This window comes from Falco naumanni, chromosome 1 (assembly GCF_017639655.2).
Source record: "Falco naumanni isolate bFalNau1 chromosome 1, bFalNau1.pat, whole genome shotgun sequence".
In the NCBI taxonomy this organism is placed as follows: domain Eukaryota; kingdom Metazoa; phylum Chordata; class Aves; order Falconiformes; family Falconidae; genus Falco; species Falco naumanni.
In genome coordinates, this window is record NC_054054.1 from 6,418,705 (window position 1) to 6,439,697 (window position 20,993).

At 40.8% G+C, this 20,993-nt stretch overlaps 1 long non-coding RNA gene across 2 annotated transcripts; it reads right to left on the reverse strand.

Annotated features, from left to right (window-relative positions):
- Positions 1–8,081: 8,081 nt before the first annotated feature.
- Positions 8,082–20,723, reverse strand: LOC121096363. 2 transcript variants are annotated; one of them, XR_005830493.1, is made up of 4 exons: positions 20,526–20,723; positions 18,709–19,002; positions 9,166–9,261; positions 8,082–8,526 (listed from the first exon to the last, which is right to left on the reverse strand). It is a non-coding gene; the product is annotated as an uncharacterized LOC121096363 (long non-coding RNA). The 2 variants fall into 2 exon arrangements; XR_005830472.1 differs by lacking the exons at positions 8,082–8,526; positions 9,166–9,261 and adding an exon at positions 14,556–14,921 and having other exon boundaries at positions 20,526–20,720.
- Positions 20,724–20,993: the final 270 nt, after the last annotated feature.

The window sequence follows — 20,993 nt, forward strand, 5'->3', positions numbered from 1 at the left end:
TGTTCCATACAGGTGGACAAGTGCAAGTGACAGAGTTACGCTGATTGTGGCAAATTAGTTCATTTGCTTGCAGTTGCTGTCAAGTATTACTTGGAGGCTGAGGTGGATGGGAAGTTGAACAACTAAGATTTTCCAAGTAAATAGCAAAAACTTGCAGACATAAGCCCGCAAAAGCTCAACTGCATGATGGCAGCAGGGGACAAACTGCTATCCAAAATACTGAAAACAACTAGGGCAAGGAAAAGGTCATGTGTCAAAGAAGAAAATTTTGGGGAAAGTTAAGGCTGAGATTCTCCTGGAAGACCTAGTTCTGCCAAGGGCTCTGTTTGAAGTGGGCAGCTGGTAAGTAGCACATGAAGTGAGGTACAGGAATGTCATAAAATCACTTCTTTATTTTGAATAATTGCACTTTTCCCACAAAAATTATGTTGTTTTTAATGCAGCAGGCACTCCTACATGCCAAACTAGAGCAAGTCAAAACCAGCAAAAGCCCATATGCCACTTCCTCTAAGAAAGGCAAGATAAGGCTTTTCATAACCTCATTGACATCATCCAGTCCCTCTGAAGGCATTGCTTGTGGTTTTTTTGCGTTTGAAACCCTGTCCTTATTTCAGGCACAGCCTGTAGGGACAGAAGGAAGGTAGCTGTGCTATGTGGCTGTGGTGCGATGCCAAGGTGAGGCTTTCTGTTCTGCTGCTTGATAGTTCAGTCCCTCGCTGCTGTATGCTGATACTAGGCACAGAACACGTACGTTGATGTTTAAGCATTTCACAACGATGCCTTTCATACTTCGGTAGAAATTACCTCTGCATTAAGGCTCCTGACCCAAATCCATAATCCTGATCTGTGTTTCCTCCAAGAGGAAAAAAAAATGTTTGCATAATAAAGATATGCCTGACCTCAGATCTTAATCTGGAGAGACAAGAATCAGAAGGCAGGGCTCTGGAATGACAAGAACTAGTTCATATTCTCATTTCTGGCCACAGCTCTGTGACTGGAGGGAGTAGTTTTGTCCCTGTGTGCCTTGCTTTCTCTGTGTAAATAGAGGTAATAATGCTTACCCTGGCAAAGGTAATTTGAGGTCTATCACCAAAGGCTGCTATAAACATTTATAATTGCCTGGGAAGGCCTGTGTTTTGTTTCCTAGAGAATAGCCAGGATACGCAGCTTCTACATAGCTTTCAGATGTTTACACATGGCTGTCCAAATTAGCCCATTGTTAGTACAAATCTTATGAGGTCGTTGGGAACGTCCATATATTTTTTGTCCTTTAGTGTGCACTGTAATTAAACTGCAAATACAGGCAGAAGCCCCTGTTTGGAGTTCCTGCCACTGTTTCTCTGTTACAGTGAATTTCTACACCAGGTGCCCTGTTGCAGCATAGGGGACCTGCCTGGGAAAAGCAAAGAGGGAAAGAGGCACCTGAGCAAAGACAGAATTTCTTACAGCCCTGCTACATCTCTCTGGGAGCCGGGCCCCTAGGGGCAGACCCTTCTCTCCATGCCCAGCTCTCCTAAAGGGAGCCCGAGACCCTTGTGGGCTACATGGTGCCTCTGCATCATGCCACCTGGGTACCGGCTTGCTGTCACCACTACCTGCTCTTCAGCTCAGCCTTGCTCACTACTGTGTGAATCTGAACTTTTTATCTCAAAGAAAACCCCACACATCTTTACCCAGGGGAATATAATTTACCTGGCAGAGGAGTGGGCTGATGTCTGTGGCAGCCCTTTGTGGGTTGGCTGCTGGTGGCGATTCCTTTCTCAGCTGCTGCAGTTAGTACAGCTAGCCCTGCCTGAGTCACTAACCCCCGGCTGGATACACAGGATGCAAACCCTGCATTACAGGAACTTTGTCAGCTAGGTACACAGTCTTTCTTCTTTCTCGAACTTTGAAGTGGTTTTGCGGTCATACAAAACCTCTTTAGTCAGCACAGCTTCCCTGCCAAGCAGCAAAGTAGTTTTGGGGATCAGGGATGGAGTATCAAGAAAGACAGAAACTGCACTTCTGCATTCATTTGGGAATTACATGTTCATCTGTTCATATTCCTGCAAAGTGGGAAGTGTCTCAAAATTCACTTAGAAGAGCCACCATCTTCGGCTGTTTCCATCTCAGACTCTGCACTGACTCCAGCCTCTGTGCCCACAGCTGTAACACAGAGCTGAGTCAAGAAGCTGCAGCTGGGGGTACAGACTGCCAGCACACACCACAGAGGCTGGCTCCTTATTGCCCTCCTTCTTCTCTACAATATAAAAGATCCCACATGCCAATTTCTGAGTCCCAAAAACTGGTTCTGCTTGTGGAAATTACCTAATCCTAGGTCTCACTAAACTGGGAAGCCCACTGCTTCCCATTTGAGGGCTCTCTGACAAGGCAAGCAAATAGGACACTCTGCAATGGCTTTGCTATGTACAGACACTTCTATCAAAGTCAAAAGGCATATGCAGATGAAGAAAAAGTAACAAAGCCTGCCTGGAAAAGCATTTTACTAACCCTGAACACCCATTGAGTTTAGAGCAGTCATTTCAGGGGATCCATTTGGTAGACTTCCTTACTCAGTCTCACCTTTTGTCTACCTCTTATATTGCGATAGATCCCCTCTTTCTAAATTTGCAGTGCCTTTCATCAAACAAGGCACAGTCGCTTCAAGTCCCTTTAAGGGATCCGTACCTTGGTTGCCGGGGAGAAAAAGAGAAGAAAATAAAAATGGAAAAGCTTTCTTGGGTAGATGTATTGAGCAATACTGGTGCATTTGACTATGTGGTCTTCCAGGTTCGTAACACTTGATCTCAAATTCCAGTTCACTTTTGTAAACGTTTGTGAGAAGTGTAGTCCAACAAGAAGAGGGGGAGGGAAAAAAAAAAAAAAAAAAGAAAGAAAAAAAAATAGAGCTGCCCATGTAGCCCACTGCTTGCAGAGTAATATGGAACTTTAACCTAAGAAAAGTCTCCAAATTCCTGGCTCTTCATCTAAACATAAAGTACCTCCTCTATCTTTAAAATTACTATTTATTTTTATTACTGTATTACTTAAGGATTGATTCGTGGACCAGAAATGCTGCGTAGTTCTTTAGGAAATACATGCAGAACAACAGAGCTAGTTGTTGCTGCAAAGAGATGATCTTAAAGGCTCAGAGAAAAAAGGTTAAAATGCAAAAACTTTATTCCCAGTCTCTTTTAACTCAATCATTTTTCTCATTTCAAATGTTCAAGAAACAGTCTCTTGTTTTATCTAGCTGATTAGTCAATGTTTCTGTCACAGTATAATCTGTGATGTGATATAGATTTATATATGAGAAAGCTGTCCATATGCAATCTATGTGTGTGAAAGCTCTGAGTAGATCCATTTACCTTCAGAAGATTGCATTGGCCTAACAAGTTCACACTGACAAGAAATTCATTCTGCTTGATTTTCAGGACAGCCAGATTTTTACACATCATGAAATACAACAGGGAGCAGCTGCTTTTTCTGCTACTTCTGATGGTACAAATAGAAGAAAAAGGGTGATGAGGCTTCAAATAACAGCCACAAGTGCCTGTAAGTTGATCTTTTTTTTAATTTTTTTTATTTCATCTCTCTTGATTTGGAATTCAAAGGAAATCAAACACCCAGTGCCTCACCTGAGGTACACTCACCCATGTGCACAAGGCCGCATGGCAAACGGGGGTATGTCATGGAGACAAGCAGTGTCATGTCCTCGGGGTCAGGCAAGGCCTGAGCAGGGTCCCGTGCCCTGTTCAGGCAGAGGGCTCTGCTCCCATCCCACCGCACCCTCCCAGTGGCCGTGGTGCCATCTGCTTCACATTACCCACTTCTTTAGAGTTATAAATAATAACCTCTGCTGAAAAGCAGGTAGAAGTCATAACCAGGTTTTCAGTGCTAGAGGTGGGGAGGTGCGATAGCTGCTGTGCCGTTTGATACCTGCATGATACTGAGCATAGCCATGGTGGGACAGCTGGTGGGATAGCCCCCACCATAAGAAGGACATGGACCTGTTGGGGCGAGTCCAGAGGGGGCCGGGAAGGTGACCAGGGGCTGGAGCCCCCTCCGATGGGCACAGGGAGGGAGCTGGGGCTGTTCAGCCCGGACAAGAGAGGGCTCCGGGGAGGCCTTACAGCGGCCTGCCAGTGCCTAAAGGGCCTACGGGAGAGCTGGAGGGGGCTTTTGACAAGGGCCTGTGGCGATGGGACAAGGGGGAATGGCTTCAAGCTGAAAGAGGGCGGATTTAGATTAGATACTGGGAAGAAATTCTTTGCTGTGAGGGTGGTGAGACACTGGCCCAGGCTGCCCAGAGCAGCTGTGGGTGCCCCATCCCTGGCAGTGTTGCTCAAGGCCAGGCTGGATGGGGCTGGGAGCAACCTGGTCTGATGGAAGGTGTCCCTGCCCATGGCAGGAGGTTGGAACTAGGTGGTCTTTAAGGTCCTTTCCAACCCAAACCGCTTTATGATTCTATGATAGCACTTACTAGCTCCAAAAGCTTAAGCTGCCTTCCTCATCTTAGAAGACTTCTCGTGAGGCGTATATCTTCTTAGCAGTAGTGTTTCTTCTGCCATCAAACCTACTCATTATTATTACTCCTGCTCCTCTGATTTGAATGGATTTACACCAAAGAATAAAATCCCTCAAAGTTTTAAAGCACTAAACACACTAAAAGACAAAAAAAAAGCTTCCTAAAGAAACAAAAATGTGATTCTCTGAATATTTTTTCCTGCCATACAAAAGAACATAGTGGTTGTTAAAAGTCAACACCCTGGAGACTAAAGCCTTCTGCTTGCCAAGTGGTGGCAAGAGGTGTCAGCTTGGAAAGTCTCTCACGTGGCTCCACCAATACTCTTGGCCTTCAGCAAGAAGGGAACACCTCTGAACATGGCGAAGCTGGTTGACAAGATGACTCAGCATGGCTATATCTGTCTTCAAACAGCAGCAGGCCTGAAACAGTGCTCTGGTTGAGAGCTAATGTCCATCTGGTCAAGAGTTGAGGTCCATTTTTATAAGGCAGAGCCTGGTGCCCCTGCTGCTACCATACCTGCCTGTCCTCCCAATTCATAGGGTGAGGAGGTTTGGTTCAGTGTTAGCTCTGCTTTCAACAGCTGATTTCAGCAATATCTCCTCACTGGTCTTGTTTTTAATCCGTCTGAAGGCAGCTACTTTTGTTTTCCCCTGTGCTGCAGACAGGATGCTCAAACCAATGGTGCAGCACATAAAAGGGATGTATTTGGACATTAACCCAGGCCCCTGCCAGGGTACCACTCTTCCTTGGCTTGTCCCAGGGCACAGACCTTTGGCCATCCTGGCTGGTTGACCTCCGTGCAGATGCACCATGTGAGAATTGACCGATGGCCCAGCCGGGGCTTGCCTCTGACAGGCAAATGCTTCTGGGGTTGACAGCATCTCTGCCCCTGCAGCTGATCTTCTGATGGCAGCCAGCTGCTCGGTGCCAGCTGTCCTGGCACAGCTGTGGGGAATTATTTCATACAAAACTGCAGTTTGGAAGTGCTCTGGATACATTTTTTTCAAGCCAAGGAGAATACTCTCCTTCAAACAGGACTTTGAATTCTAAGTAATGTCACTTGTCTTTATAGCAAAAGATGACAGTTAATAGGATGGCAAAGTTCATACGCTACCCTATAATTAAAAAACAAGGGGGAAGACAGACCACTTAAAAGGGTTTCCCACTGTGACAAATACTGTGGATAATAACATTTTCGCACTGCTGTAAAATGCTGCTACTTTGGTTGTAAATTCTCCAGCAAGGGTAATGAGTAGTATAGTTAAGTCTTTCATTTGTTTTGTTTTCTGATGCCCAGTCTTTCCTGAAAATGAGAGCACAATGTGTGCATTGCTTGATCAATTGATCCAAAATATATCTTAAAGAAACAGCTTTGCTTCCCCTCCACTGTGTAATTTCAGTTGCTTAATTAAAGCAATATCATTTGCATTTCTGAGGTATGTGACTTCTGGTCTTCACAAATTAATACCATGTCCATAATTTAATTCTAGTCTTCTTTCTCTAGCATCTCACTTTCCAGATCTTTCTTTACATTAGCTTCAATTCATTTCAAATTTTATGTTTTTTTTATTTTCAATTGAGTGTCTCAAACACTCCCATCCTCTCCTTCCACCATAAATTTTTGTGGCAGTGACCAACAACTTTCCTCATCTGCCAGCAGTCTCTTAGCACAAAACCCTAGGTGAAGTCCACTTCAGAGGAGATAGCATTTCAAACCATAATGGGTTCAACCTTCATATTCCTCTTGCTTATTCCTTTGTTAACCTCAGAGTATAGCAAATTCACGGCTTGTTTCTTTTTTTTTGTCCAAAGTATAATGAAAGGGGCCCCTCCTCCCATCCTCCTATTTCCCCCTGAGATTAATTGAAATGCAGCCCTCTAAACCTCCACTAATTTGTTTTGAAGCCAGCTATTTCCTCAAACAGTTGCAGAAGATGAAAGCTGTTGATAGGAGCTGCAATATTTTTTTTTTTTTTCTGTTCCATTGCTACATGCCACTGAAATCCCTGGCTTTGCTCCTGTATCTCTTGACACATGTATCTGAGGTACCATGGATAAAAACCACAAGGCTCAAATACACATTCATTTGACCTGCAAGGTTTGCTTTGCTTTCCGCTGAAGAGTTCAGTAATGGGCCGTGAATGCAGCAGCAGAGGAGGTGGGAGCGAGGAGCAGGGGTTTTAACATTTAAGGTTATCATTTCACATGCCACTTCAGGGGTCGGATTTTTCCACCCTTTCCTGAGCACCTGGAAAGCAGGCAGCTGCTGAGTCAACGCTCGCAGAGCCCGGCTGCGGTGGTGTCCACATGCGAGGCAGGCAGGACAGAGGGCTCTCTGCTTCAACTTGCAAAAAGACCCCAATTACAAGACACATCTGGAATTCAGGGTAGAATAGGGAATAATCTTACCAAGTCATTGATTGGGAGATTAAAACTCCCCTTTAATATGTGCGTGGTAGTATTCTCTACACATGACTGGGTTGCTTGGACAAAGCTCTTGCTCCTTTTCTTTTTGTCACTGCAGTTAGCTTGATTTCATCTGAGTCATTCTCATTCTTTGCATGGTATGTTCTGCTTATGCTTGCTGCCAAATTTACATCCTAAGTCGGTTGTGTCAAACATTTCTGTGCAATTTTATTTTTTTTTCCTTCTCAAATGTAGATGTTTTCTTTCTGGGACTGAATCCCAATTTCCAATTTCCTTCTGTTTATTGTTGTCCTCAGTTTTTGGCTTGTTTGGGGTGAGGGATTTCCACAGTCCTGTTGGTGCTGGGGGAAGCTGAGCTGAAACTGATCTAGTATTTAATGGATGTACTATGTTTTTTTTCATCAGCTTTCTACACAGCCGACATTTAAAAACTACATTAAACCTACATTTCTAAAACCTTTCAGAGGTCTGTAAAAATTACTCATTGCACTCATTTATTTGCTGCATGAGGTTTTTATTTTATTTGGGTTTTTGTGTGCTGGTCTAGTACTTTGCATCTCAATGCTCCCGTTAGTGAAAGATAAAGGGGGCATCTAAGGGCCACATAAGCAGGGAGACATGTAGCCACCAGGCTCTGTCTGAATCATGGGGGGTTTTTTTCCTGCTTTTGTTTCCACTGGCCTTGGCAGTGTTCGTAGCCCAAGAGAGTCTGTAAGAAAATGTCTTCAAAGTGCTATTCGGTTGCTGCTTGGCTGCATTTGTCTATGGGGTTTTTGGCCATCACTGATGCCTTGACTTAAGAATTACTGAAAACTACCATCAATTTCTAATGAGTAAGACTTTACCAAGCAGGTTTTTTAACAAAGAACAACAAAACCCACTTTTCTCTCTACCCCAGCTGCTTTTGATCCCATTGAATGCTGTCAAATGGGTTAGAGTCATGCATGAAGTTTGTCACTTCTGAGTTGCTGACAGTACCTACCTCAATGTACTACACACTATGAATTTTAAACGATTTTATTGAAAAAAACCAAAATTATTGAAGTATTGCCATCTGTTATGTAGTACTATTCTTCCCACTGGCAACTGGAAAAAACAAGACAAAGTGGCTGCATCTTGCCATTAGAATTTTTATTTCTGGGAAGTACAAACATTTCAGTTGCTGAATAAAAGTAGTCACTATAATATATTCAGCCCATCTATTCCAGCACAAATTTGATACTAAAATGCAGCTTCCCATTTATGGCTGGCTGTGCTTTTACATACATAAATATGTGAGAGGAATAATTTTTCTGTAGACTCACCATCATGTAAAAACTTCTTAGCAGACAAACCCATCCTCCTTGTCTTCCAGCTTTCTCAAGGACACTGTTCATTGTACATGTGCCTTCTCGTTTCTCAGCATGTTTTCATCAATACTGAAGGACCATACACAATGACTGTTCCACATTATACGATCCATCAAGGACCTATCCATGGGTCCACACCAACGGGAGGTATAACATCTCACTTAGGGATTCCTTCAGTATCCAGATGACTCCTCAAGGTTATATTTAGTGTGGTATTGAAGGCTTTTTCCAAGATATCTTTTCCTTAGAGGAGAATAATCAAGCAAAATATTAGATCTCTTGGCAAAAGTCAAGTCTGAGTATCAGAAATGTCTTTATCACTTACTGTGAAGAACACTTACAATAAAATAACCACCCCAAGCCCAACAGCAGCACATCACACGCTTTAGACCATTTTTCCAAAAGCCATAAGTAAGAAAATATACTCATTGGGGATGGCATCTGTGTGGTAAGATATTAAAAGAAGTTACTTTTTGTTTTGGTTTTAACCTTCAAACCCACTACAAATTAGGGCACCATATGAAGTGGTAAAATGGAGAAGGTCCATTTTAATTAGTCTCTCTGCCTGATCCACACTAGAAAGCTGAGTTATTTTCTTAGGAGACCAATTCTTTGAGAATTGTACTCAACTGTCTGCTAAGCTGGGAACTAGAGAGCCAGTGTCACCTTTTATTTTATTTACTTATTTATCTGTCAGTGGTGCAGGGATCTGGGGATACAGTCACTCCAAACTTTTCAGCATATTTTCTTAGCCATGATTTAGAAATTAAATCCCCAAATACCTTTTTTTTTTTTTTTTTTAATCACAAACTAAGTATGATTTTTTGAAAGGAAAAAAAATATTTACAAATGTTTAAAATTTTTAAAAGCTGTAAATCATACCTCCTAGAGATACCTTGCGGCATTTGTAGTCCAGATCATAAGGTTTTGCCATGACTCTTCAGAGGCCACCTGCGTTGTGCTGGCCTAGCGTTTGGACTAGATGAGTAATAAAATGGTAGATTGTTAAAACATTAACCTGACTGACAAGCAGTTCTTAATTCCGCATAAATCAGTAGTTACCTTTTATGCTTGTAACGAAATTTTGTGTGAAACACCTTGGATTGGGATTTTGAGATGCAGTTGTTCCCAGTCTTTATATTTTGATCTGTCCACCTGACTGTGTTTTAACATTTAATGCTTTGTTTCAATATTCAGGCTTGCTATTTCAGAACCAAATGGCCTGAAAAGATTATTTAAATGAATAATGAACAGTTATTTCTTCTTATTATTCAAAGGAGACTGCAACATAATATGTATTTTAACACCAAGGGGGTTTATTTAATGAAATTACTGTGCTAGTAGTATAATTATGACAAAATCACAGTTTGGGGATACTTAATTATTTTTGTTACTGTATATGTATATAATGCAAGGCTTTGCACTGACCTTCCACGTGGCTTTTATATGCTCTGAATTGACCACATCTTCCTTCCCCTGATTAATGCACATTGATTTGCAAGTCTGTCTATAATTTTTAAGATTTAACTTTAAAAAGGTTGCCTGGCATCACTGTGAGCAAGCCCACTCCATGCCTTTTTATCAGAGAGAATCATCACGAAGGAGGAATTGCAGGAATCCCACTCGGGGCTCTGCTAGCCATTAAAGCTTGACCTGTGACTCCACGGCATTCCTCATGTCTCCTCTGCAGTCATTCCTTTGCTGCTACAGAAACTCCCAGGTATTGCTGGTAGCAATGGCCAGCTGCTTTGATCACCTGCCTTGCAAGGCACACTTGCTATAGAGGAAAATTATGTACACTGTTCCACACAGCTACAAAAGCAAAACTATGTGTTTTCTTCAGCTTCTTCCTAAGTCGATAGTCCCTAAAATACAAGTACAAGAAGTTCAGGCATTATTTGGAGTATATCTACATGGTGAGGAAGATGCTCAGCTGGTAGGATTGCTTTAGAGGCACGATGACTGTGAGAAAAATTAGGATCTGCCCCATCCCTTCTTGCAGGGGATTTCTCTGTGCTGTGTTACTACTGCAGTTTAGTTATCATGGGAAAGGTGGCAATGATTTCTTTTTCCTTAAACACTGGAAACAAAAATACTTATTTCCCTTCCTGAACTAACATCTTCTAGTGAATAAATCAACTTAATTTCAAAGGCTTATCCCCAAGCTTGTTGCATATCTTCTATTAGATTTTCACATACTCATGTTTTTTACTTTTTGTATCCTTTATATAGCTGCATGGATATTTACATAACCATATGATAATTATTTTTTTTCATACTCTTTAATTATTTTTTTTAAAGTTGCTTTGGTACTTCATTCTGTGAACATAACCTTATAAATGCTACTGAGAAATAAACCAAAATAAATTACATGAGGAACAGAGCCTTAGTAGTGCCAAGATTTTCTTTTCTGCATTGCACATGCAGTTTTTCTAGTTAATTAAGAACAAACACGCACATAGCACAACTAGCTCCTGCAACATGAATTTCATTTCCTTGAAGCTAAATAAAGCCCAAACAAAACTGTTCTTGTTACAATTCTGATCTTCAAAGGAGTTTATTTATTTCCTTTTATAGGTCTGGACAGCCTTGAGCTCTCTGTGTTTAGATTAAATCAGCTCAAGAAAGAATCCTCCTGTCCCTCTTATCTCTAAACAATGCTGAAATGGGAACGATACCTCAGGATTAAAGCTGAAATCAGTGGGATTAAGTGGAAAGAGGTTGCCAAGAAGCAAGACTAGCCCTGGCCTAGACTCCCACGTCTGGAGCCCCTGCAGGTCTCTGGCACTGGGCAAGCAGCTGGGAACAATGTCATTGTTCCCTGTTTATTTACTGAAAGGGGCATCTGTTCAAAACATGCTAACAAGCAAGTAACACTTCAACACACATGAACGTTGTTGAATCTGTATGATGCATTCAATAACCTTCTTCATCTTCTCTTTCTTTGTCTTAAAACTGCACATCCAAATTACAAAATTGAGACCATTTTTGTCCACTACATCCTCATTTGTAGAGAGTTTATATCCCCTGCAGATTACTAAAACACAAATCACAGCATCAAGTCTAAATTTTTGATGAGCCACAGATAGGCCTAAGTTTTTCTTCCCAGTATTGAAAAAAGTTTGTTAAACCTGTAAGCTGCCCACAGTGTAAGAAAATATTATCATTTCTTTTCCCTAAAAATTCGGTTTGTTATGTTGACGGTGGAGAAATGAAGCCAGCTCAGGGGTGAGGAATGGTGGATGTCTGGTGGAGCTGTGCTGGTGTAAGGACGCCGGAGGTAACGTATGGAGGGGGACTACAGTCAAAGAGGTCACCTGGCATGTATTTCCCGCTTCAGCATAGCAATGATGTATTTGGGATACTTTGGCATGACGAAACTTTGCCTCTAACAGCTCAGGTGAGGACAGGCAATTGTGTGAAGGCTAGAATGAAAGAGTAAGGGAACACGTATTTCAAAGCATGGTATCTTCCTGTTGCCTACTGGGATTGTTCAATCATTTTTTATATGCATTTTAAAATAGAATGGTATGTGGAAAGTTCAGTTTTCATTGCAAGATATAGTCTGTGTAGAATGAACTTCAGTTCAGACAAAGGGTCCCTGAAACTTAAGAGCCTTCGCCCTCTGTCCTGTAGCTCCTGGCTAACACCAGAGTGCTCATTTCTATCACCACTAAAAGCGCAACTGCTCACCTAAAGCAGACCATCTGGCTAGACTGCTTGTAAACTCAATTTTCATGATTGGATAGAAAACGTTACTCATAATAATGCTATTTACAAAGCCCTTTATTACATTCTGGTTCTTTCTATGCTGTCACTTAAGAGACTAGCTGAGATTGTCTTTGATGGATGAGCTGTAGTTTATAATCCAGGGTCTACCTTCCCTCTAAGGTTTGAAAATGTCAGTTGTGAAATCACCCTGGAAGCCAGGGGAGACACCACATATAAATATTAGAAAGGAAATTACAGTATAACACAATATTGCAATAACCCCACATTACCAGTGCTTATTCCTAGTATGCTGCCATTGCTGTTTCTTCCAGTGAGGAGCAATTGTGTGGACCAAGCTGCTGCCTTGTCTCCCGTGTAAAACACCGACTGCGAGATCTCCCTTGCCTAATCCTAGAGTTTTCCAGCCTGCTCCCTGGCTTTCATAATTTTCCATGAACAATTAATTCTCCAGTAAATACCTGCTCTAGGAGAACCTGCTTTAGCAGAGGGTTGAAGTAGATGATCCCCAGATGTTCTCTTCAACCCTGGCCATCTTGTGATTTTGTGAAAACTGAAGTGTTGAATACTCATGGAAAGCAATCACTGTAAGGGTGTAAGCATGACTGAGAGAAAATTGCTATAACTTGAACTAATAAAAGGAGGAATTTACACCTGTGTCCATTGTCAAGACTGTGCACAACACTCAAACTGACATGGTATATGTGCACCATATCTTGGCTTATCTGGGGAAAACCCACCCTATGCATGAAATAAATGCTGCACTGGTTCTCAGTGCTCAGGTAAAAATAACAATTTTTAGTGTCTGAGCAACACTAATTCTCCTTCTGATATACTAGATACTGATTCTTAAAATCAGAAGAACAAGATCTCCTGAAAAAAATAAAAGAGAGTGGTTATGAAAATGTGGTCAGACTGCTCACTTATAGGAGTATGCACTCAGATGAGTGTATACGAGCATATATAGCAGAATATACGCCCTCTGGCACATATGGCAGCTGGTGTCTCATACCCTCGGCTTCTCTCTGAGCAGTTCCTGCAGTGGCTGCTGGTGCTAGACCAGCAGTGTGTGAGCAACCACTGCCTTCGCACGAGGTGAGGCTCAAAATTTTTTCCCTTGCCAGTAAGAGGAAGAAAATAATCTAGTTTAAATAATTCTCTGATAGGATGCAGGTCATGCTGCTGGCATACTTACGCTGAACTGCTTTTTATGCAATTAAAATAAGTAAACAATAAACAAATTGGATTGCTAGTAGTAAACAAAGTAAAACAATGTTTACCAAGAAAATTGTGATTACTTATTCTCTGAATTCTGTTTAGGAGGAAGAACCCTGCAAAGAAGACAATGATAATTTTATTTGAAATGAAGATTGGCTATAATTGTATTTTAATATTTTTGGAACTGGTTCGGGTAGATAGAAGATTGCCTACATTAACTTATACTGGATAACTTTTCAATTGTTAAAATAAACATTTGAATTAAAATAATATGAAGTATGGTGAAAACATGCTACACAAAAACTGTATGTACAGCCCAATATTTTTTTCCCCCTTGTTGAACAGGGAACTATATCTGCCACTGCTCTGTGATGAACACTGGCCAGGAGAAACAGAAAACTGGCATCAGGACAGTGCTGTGTTGAAAGGGCTGTGCTTAAAAGAACAGGAGGTTAATGAGATCCTTGATATTTTAGTACCTGAGAAGAACATACTACTCACAGAAAACCTGTTATTTATAAGGTATGTAGAAAAGGGACTCATTCTCCTCAGACTACACCTGTATGTGAGGAATTCTGTTCTGAAAAAGCCAAAAGTAATTTCTTTTAATGAAAGCAATGCTTAATTTATATAGATAGAGTATTTCTAAACCACTTTCATTTCCATTTATCATTATTATTGTCACAGGTTAGCTGATCTTCGGTAGTATTGAAAAGCCAGTAAAAATGAACATCTCTACCAAGCTTGTCACTAATTTATACCATCCTACTGGGCATGTTTTGCAGGTTGTCTGCCTCTTAATCTTTTCTTATAATTGCAGAAATAATTGTACTTTCCCTCCTTTGCACAGTACTTTCAGATCCAGAGGTGAAAGTACTATAAAAGCATTAAGTGTTATCTTACCAGTGGCAAGTATATTAAAAATTACTTTAAAACTTGCATGGAGAAAATGTTGCCAAACCTGAATGTACTTTTTATTGCATCCTTTTCATATTACACAGGCAATAATGTATCTGTAATAAAGCTGAAACACATTACTTCTTTTTTTATTGATGTAGTTTTGCAATTAGTTCCACGATATAGCTCGGGAGACAAATGGCACTGATAAAAGTATTTAGCTGTTTCATCTTCAGCATGCATGACAGTTCAAACATTACTGAATTTACAACCGTCCTCTGGGAATACAGATTGGCCACGAGCTGCTGGTGTGCTTCACCTTCCTGGAGAAGTCATTCTTGTTTTGCTCTGGGCTGTCCCAGCACCACCAGCACCACCACCACAACCACCCTCCACTACCCCCACCCCCACCCACCCCCGCCCCACTCTGGAGGCTGTGAAAGCCACATAACCCACCCATGAAATGGACTGCTTGTTTTTCTACTGCTGAAAAGCAGGAAAAGTCAGATGTGGACGGGAAACATTTCCAAAAGACAAAGTTAGTCACAAGGAAGGTTTGAGCGTGATAACCCAGAGGAGGAAATCCTATCAGTGTGAGCAAAAGCTAGAATAAACAAGTCACTGCAAATACTTCTTTCCCCTTTAATAAATATTTGCCTGAGGCCATCAACCTTGCTTGAACTGGACCCATATTTGATAGCGCAGACCATTCCTCTGTCTTAAAGCTGAAAAGTGGTTTTGCTTGTTTTAGAAGTCAGAGCTTGCAAACCTGTTCGCACACAGGCTTTTCTGCCCTGTAAATCAGCAAGAAATCAACAGTTATCACTCAGGTATATTATCAAAATCTAATTACATGGTCTCTATTCTTTTTAATTGAAGCTAGTTAGTGAATATTTATTCTTTGTCCCTCTGTCCCAGCCCACCACTCAAAATAGTTTCTGAAAAGTGATGCTGATCGCAGCACCCAGAGCCATGTGCCCTTGAGGGGACAGACAAGCCAGCCTTTGGCAGTTTACAGCCATACCACCATGCCATGCTCATCACTGATGATTCAAAAGAGTTTAGGTGACATGTTCCTCCACTTGATTTGTCGTAAAGACACTGTTTGCTCTATAGGGAAGAAATGAGTCAAATATTCCTCTGGGCCAAATTTCTCATTTAATGTTTAGGCACATTCAGTTTTATTGTGCTTAGGTACACAGGATGAAGAGTGGGAACAAACCTGAGAAGCACTGAGAACGGTTATTACCAGTCGCAATGTATCCTCATTCGCCTTTGCTTTCTGAACTTTCTACCCAAATACCAGACCCCATCCTATGGGATCCTGACTACTTGGTGTTGCAAAAGATCTCTGGCCAGCAGAAAGCACCGGGATATTTCCAGCCTGCACTTGGCTTTAGAGTATTTTCAGAGACATCAGCTTCTTTGGCATCTGCTGCAAGATTATTTCCTTGTACCATGTATTTGTAACTACGTGGTCTCAATGTACAAATGTACAAGTTATCAGTATTTGAAGCCCCAAAGCGACAGTAGCCATCATCTCAAGTTTGGAGAAGGATCCGTTTGACTTCAGAAACAAGCATGGCAATTCTTTCTCAACTCCTGCAAGGTAACATCGCAATTGCACAGAACGTGCTTCCCTTTGTGCTGTAAAACACAAAATAGCTGATAGCTTGCAAGGAAACTGCCTGGATTGCTGATAAACAGAAACTACAACAGTCATGTTTTCCCTACGCTGGTGCTGCTGGAGCACTGACTTTTAAAAAATGTAGTGCTCCTATTTGTAATGCAGTGTTTCACACAACCAAATATTACACAGAAAATGCAGCAAAGGTGTTATAACTCTACGTGAGAGATTCAGTAAAACATATTATGTCCTAAAGGCTAAAGAAAACATGGCACAAATTGCCTGGCTGTCTGAGAGCCAAGGTGTTTAGTAATTTTCTTATCTCGAACTGTGTCCTGTACATGGGGCGTAAAAAAGACTCGGTCACCAACAGAGTTTGCAGCTTAAAATGCCACCACCATCTATTGCAGCTGAGGAAAGGGTGCTACAGGCTTGTGCTTCACAAGGAACCCAAGGGGGAAATTCTCAGGTCCCAAAACTTTTGAGTGCTGTCACATCTGCTACCTGACTGTACACAGCAATTCCCAAAGTCTTTGGCTTTGCTATGAGTGTTGGTGTTCACGTATCTCCATCTCCCTTGGACCACTCACAGGAGCAGAGTAGGCAAGCTCCCCAAACATGAAAGAATGTCTGCAAATAGACAACTGCAAACTTTCACTAAGTCATGCATACCCTAGCCACTGACATATCCATATGCTTTGGCCTCCTCCAAGCCGTGGCAGGATGCCCACAGCTGTGCTCGTTTGGTACTTGAGCCACCAGGAATAAAAATACTGAAAACAGAACACCTGTATGTTTATATAGAGGTATGGATCTAGCTTTCTTTTCACTAAACTCAAAATAAACATCAGCTTTGACTTCCACAGTGTGTGGCACAGGTATAGATCTGGATGTTTAAGAGGAACAAGCTTTCTTTAGCATTTTTCCACTGCTATATTACTTACTATTTTAATCTGTTTCTTAGTGAGCTCCCAGTGCATCCAAAAAGCAAAACCAGTCTTTCTGTGGCTAATCCAGTGACCATAAATTCTCAGACCATAGTGAAATCTTGTGTGACCTCATGGATAAAGTGTTTGCTTCATATTTTGAAGGTCATAAATTCAAATCCTGTTAATAGTCTCCTTTTATTAAATGTCTCATAGCTTATTTTCAGCAGTATAATTACACACTAGGTCAGTTAATTATTACTGAATTCCTCCAGCAACAACAAAAAGGGCAAACTACCCACTAAAAAAAAAACTTATAAAGTAATACTTACAAAATGATTAGCAATTTAAACAATCCAATTAAATGAGACAATTAAGTTTAAGTAGATTCCTCATTAGAGTAATTTTCTGTACTCATAACTGTACAGAAGTCTTATAGGGCTTTTTGGGAACTGGGGAGTTTGATGCATTTCCATGGATGTAAGTGTGCCATGACTGGGGCTCATATGTATGTATCTGATGAAAGAATTTGGCTGGGGAAATTTATAAACACACGTGTGGGAGCTCTGGGTCAGAGAGAGAGATCTATTTAATAGAATCTTGTTTAACTTATTGAAAGACATACCACAGGCCTTTCCTGAGTTTTTTGGGAAGTACAGCCCTATTCCATACTATAAGAGCAAATGACACCTTGTTTGGAATCTAAGTTTCTTTGAGATGTGAGAACATAATACAGATAAAAATTGCTTTCTGGGGAACTTTATGGTTGTACATCAAAATTAATGTGCTGCTTCATTAACTAGCTATAACATTTTGCATGGAAACACCTTGTCTTTCCTGACTTGGGGGAGCATCCATTCGTTTTTCAGGGCTCAGCAGCAATGCTTTTGCTTACATTGAATAATGCTTGGCAGAATGAATAATAACCCAGGGAAAATGCTTGTGACGTAAAGTACAGCCATGCGTTAGAAAGCCAGTCTGCATCTTTTTAGGTGTTAAAGAGATTTCTGATTATTACTTGTGCTTTATTTCCCGGTACCCTCTTTCTTTGTAAGTGTTGGATAATTGCGGTGATGCCAGACAGCGTGGAAATGACAAATTATTCAAGCCACCCCTTGGGCAAGCTTGCTCAGGGAAGGCAAGCCTGACATGCCCACTGCTGGCTGTGGTTTCTGGGGGACACAGATGAGACCATAGGAGCTCTGCGTTCACCTTCAGGCATGTGCCAAGAGAAAAGTACAAAGCTGGGGAGAACAATTTGTCATTGCCCTGGAGGATCGCAGCTCTGCCAGCAAAGTGCAGTGTGGGAGGGCTGAGGCACTTCTTCCCAAAGGAAGGAAGCCTGCAAAAAGGCAGACTAGCCCTGAAGGGGCTTTTGTACCTATATAAAAGTGGACAGTTTTATATTTAAAGAGTAGGTTTGGATGTGACAATTTTATCTTAACGTGTCAGAATTTTGAAAGAAATAGAGTGGCATGAATAAGAAAACAAATGCATTCTTTCCAGAGGTGACTTTCAAACTAAAGCCAGGACCATTTGTCTTGAAGCTCATTTCACATTAGGAAGTGTTTCTCACGATATGTTAAACCCTAAGGGGATGCTAAGATGAAAAATGTGTTTTAATTATTTTGTATGGGTTAAACAAAGGAACTTGAAATGTTATCTCTGCTTTCTACAGCAATCCATGCATGAAATGAAGAGAATTTTACAATACACAGCAAGAGAGCTAGAGTACCAGCAGTACAATGAGGTTCAAATCCAGCACAGCCCTCAGCACTGGGGGAAGAGGGCAGCCACTCTTCTGTGTAAGAATAATCCCACGAGATTCCCTGGTAAGGTTTATGTACAAGACATACATGTATCTTTGCAGATAGGTTGCCTTGTAAATTAAAGATGAAATAAATTGTAAATAGCAGATATGAATGTATGAGAGCAAGTTGAATTTACCAATTGTAACACCACATTGTTCCACAGGTGAGAGTTTACCTTCCCTATCTATGATATATTAAAATACTTCGTTATACCCACCATGTGGAACATAATGCCTGAGGCAGGGAAAGATGTGCTGTGAGGTAGCCTCATGTGTGCTTTCCTTCTCTGGGGCAAAAATGAACCTCTGTTGTAGTCTTAAGTTTATCCTCCTGCATGGCTGCAGCCAAAGAAACCGAGTATTTCCTTCTTCCAGACAGCTGGCTAGTTTGGCAGTCGGGATTGACCTTATGCATACAGCAGAGGATGAAATAACACTTGAAAAGTGTTCAGTGATGAAGAACTCATCATGCTGAGCTGTGCTACAGAGGCTCTGAGGTCTTGATTTGAGATCTAGAGATAATAGGAAAGAAATACCGATAAGCTGAGGATAGTAAATGACACTTCAGTGTGCTCTCTTGGAAGACAAGAGCTATTTTTGCACACCTCTATACTGCCATGCACAAATCTGCAATCAGTAAAGATAACCTTAATGCTGTATTTTCATTGCAAACTTAAAAACACCTGTTATATCCCAGAGGTATAGAACACAGCCCATGTATTTAATGAAGATTTATTTAGCTTGTGCACTGAGACGATTTCTGATCTTTTCAACTTAATCAAAATGTAGATTTATCAGTTACTAACTTATTCATAAAATCTACTGTCAGAAATTTTAATTTGCAGCATGCTACTTAAAGAAATCTTCTTTGTTACTTACATGATTGAATGCAAAGCGGTCACTCTTTAGTTTCTAGAGGTTTTTTTTCTTATTCTTATTGTAATTAAGAAATTAGGGATGATAGTCCAATAGCTAAATAGTGCTCATGAGTAACTAGAAACCAGGATTGCCCGTTAGAATAGAACCCAGGAAAATTATTCATCCAGCTATTTTATTGGACATTCAATTAAGAAAACCATATGATAATTTTTATTTTTGTTCCTATGTTTTATTTCTCATTTCTTGTTTCTGTTCCCTAAACCATAATTGACGAAGGCTGAAAGGAAGAAACTTTAGTAAAATTGGTGCACAAGCATATTATATCCAGAAATGCTTTTAAACTCATCTGGGTTTCTTTAGTCTTGGCTTAATCTTGACTGAGGTTTTAGGATATATTATCTACTGCCAAAAAAAGAGTCCTAAACACTGTAAACGGAAAATGGCATTCTGCCCTTCTCCCAGCTCCAGAAAACCCAAGTGAAATCTAGAGCAGCCATATAGTCTTACAAAGCAAAAGTCTGAATAATGGTCTTATCAAAATCAATGATTATACTCCTCTGTCAAACTGTGACCATGATTATGGCTCCCTGAGAATAAATTTGTTTTCAATTTTCAATGATCTGTGTTTATTTTTTAATACAGTTTGAATTCGATGAATGTTTTCAAAGAAATGAAAAAGTAATGAAAAGTTAATTAGCCCAAGCAGCGCAGAAGAGCAATTAACACTCCATTGCTCCTTGCAGAACGACAGTGCGTTTTTGGAAAACTTCAGAAAAATAGCAGCAAATGGCATTTCCAGCCTTTTCGCTATATAAGGAAAGAAAGCATACTAAAAAAAAAATATTAATGTTGCAATTTAAAGAATGATTGCCTTAGGCTTTCAGACATTAGGTCTTTATTAAAGATGTTATTTACTCTGTATCCACTAGTGCTTTTGCTCATCATAGTAAGATGCAGAGATGGAAGATAGCAGGCTGATGTGGGATGCAATAGATGTCAGCAAGGAAAAAAACATACCAGGAGAACAGGAGCAGTCAGCTTTACTGTACTTGCATGAATAAAGTCAGATACATGTGTGCAGGTTTGGGCCCAGATACATACACGGGTTTAAAAACATTGAAGTAAAGGCGTAAAAGGAGTTAATAAAGCCACTTACTGTGCACTGAGTAGAGGTTTGCTCATGATAGGTAGTTCATAGGTTGCAAGCATTTAAAAAGCCTCACAAACGCCTGTCATTAGTCATCTACCTTTAGACAGCCCTTAGCACTGGGTGTATTTTTGTTTATTTGGTTTGTGCTTTGTTTACATGCTCTGTTTTGCTACTGTGCCACCCATAGAAACCTCTCATCTGCTATCCCCAAAGAACAAATAGCACAGCAAAGTAAATATGTAACGTGAGAGGGGAAAAATAAAAATGGGAGAGGCCACAGATACATTTGATATGACAAAAAAGGGATCATGAGCTGAATTTCAGTTCAGCAAGAGCACTGCTTGCTTGATAATTACCACTGACCTACTGCATTGGATTTCCAGCCTAAAAGCTGCCACCTTTCAGATAAACCAACCTCAGAATGTCATCAAGCAATGCAAAAGTGAACTATACAGGAAAACTTAAGAATTTGTC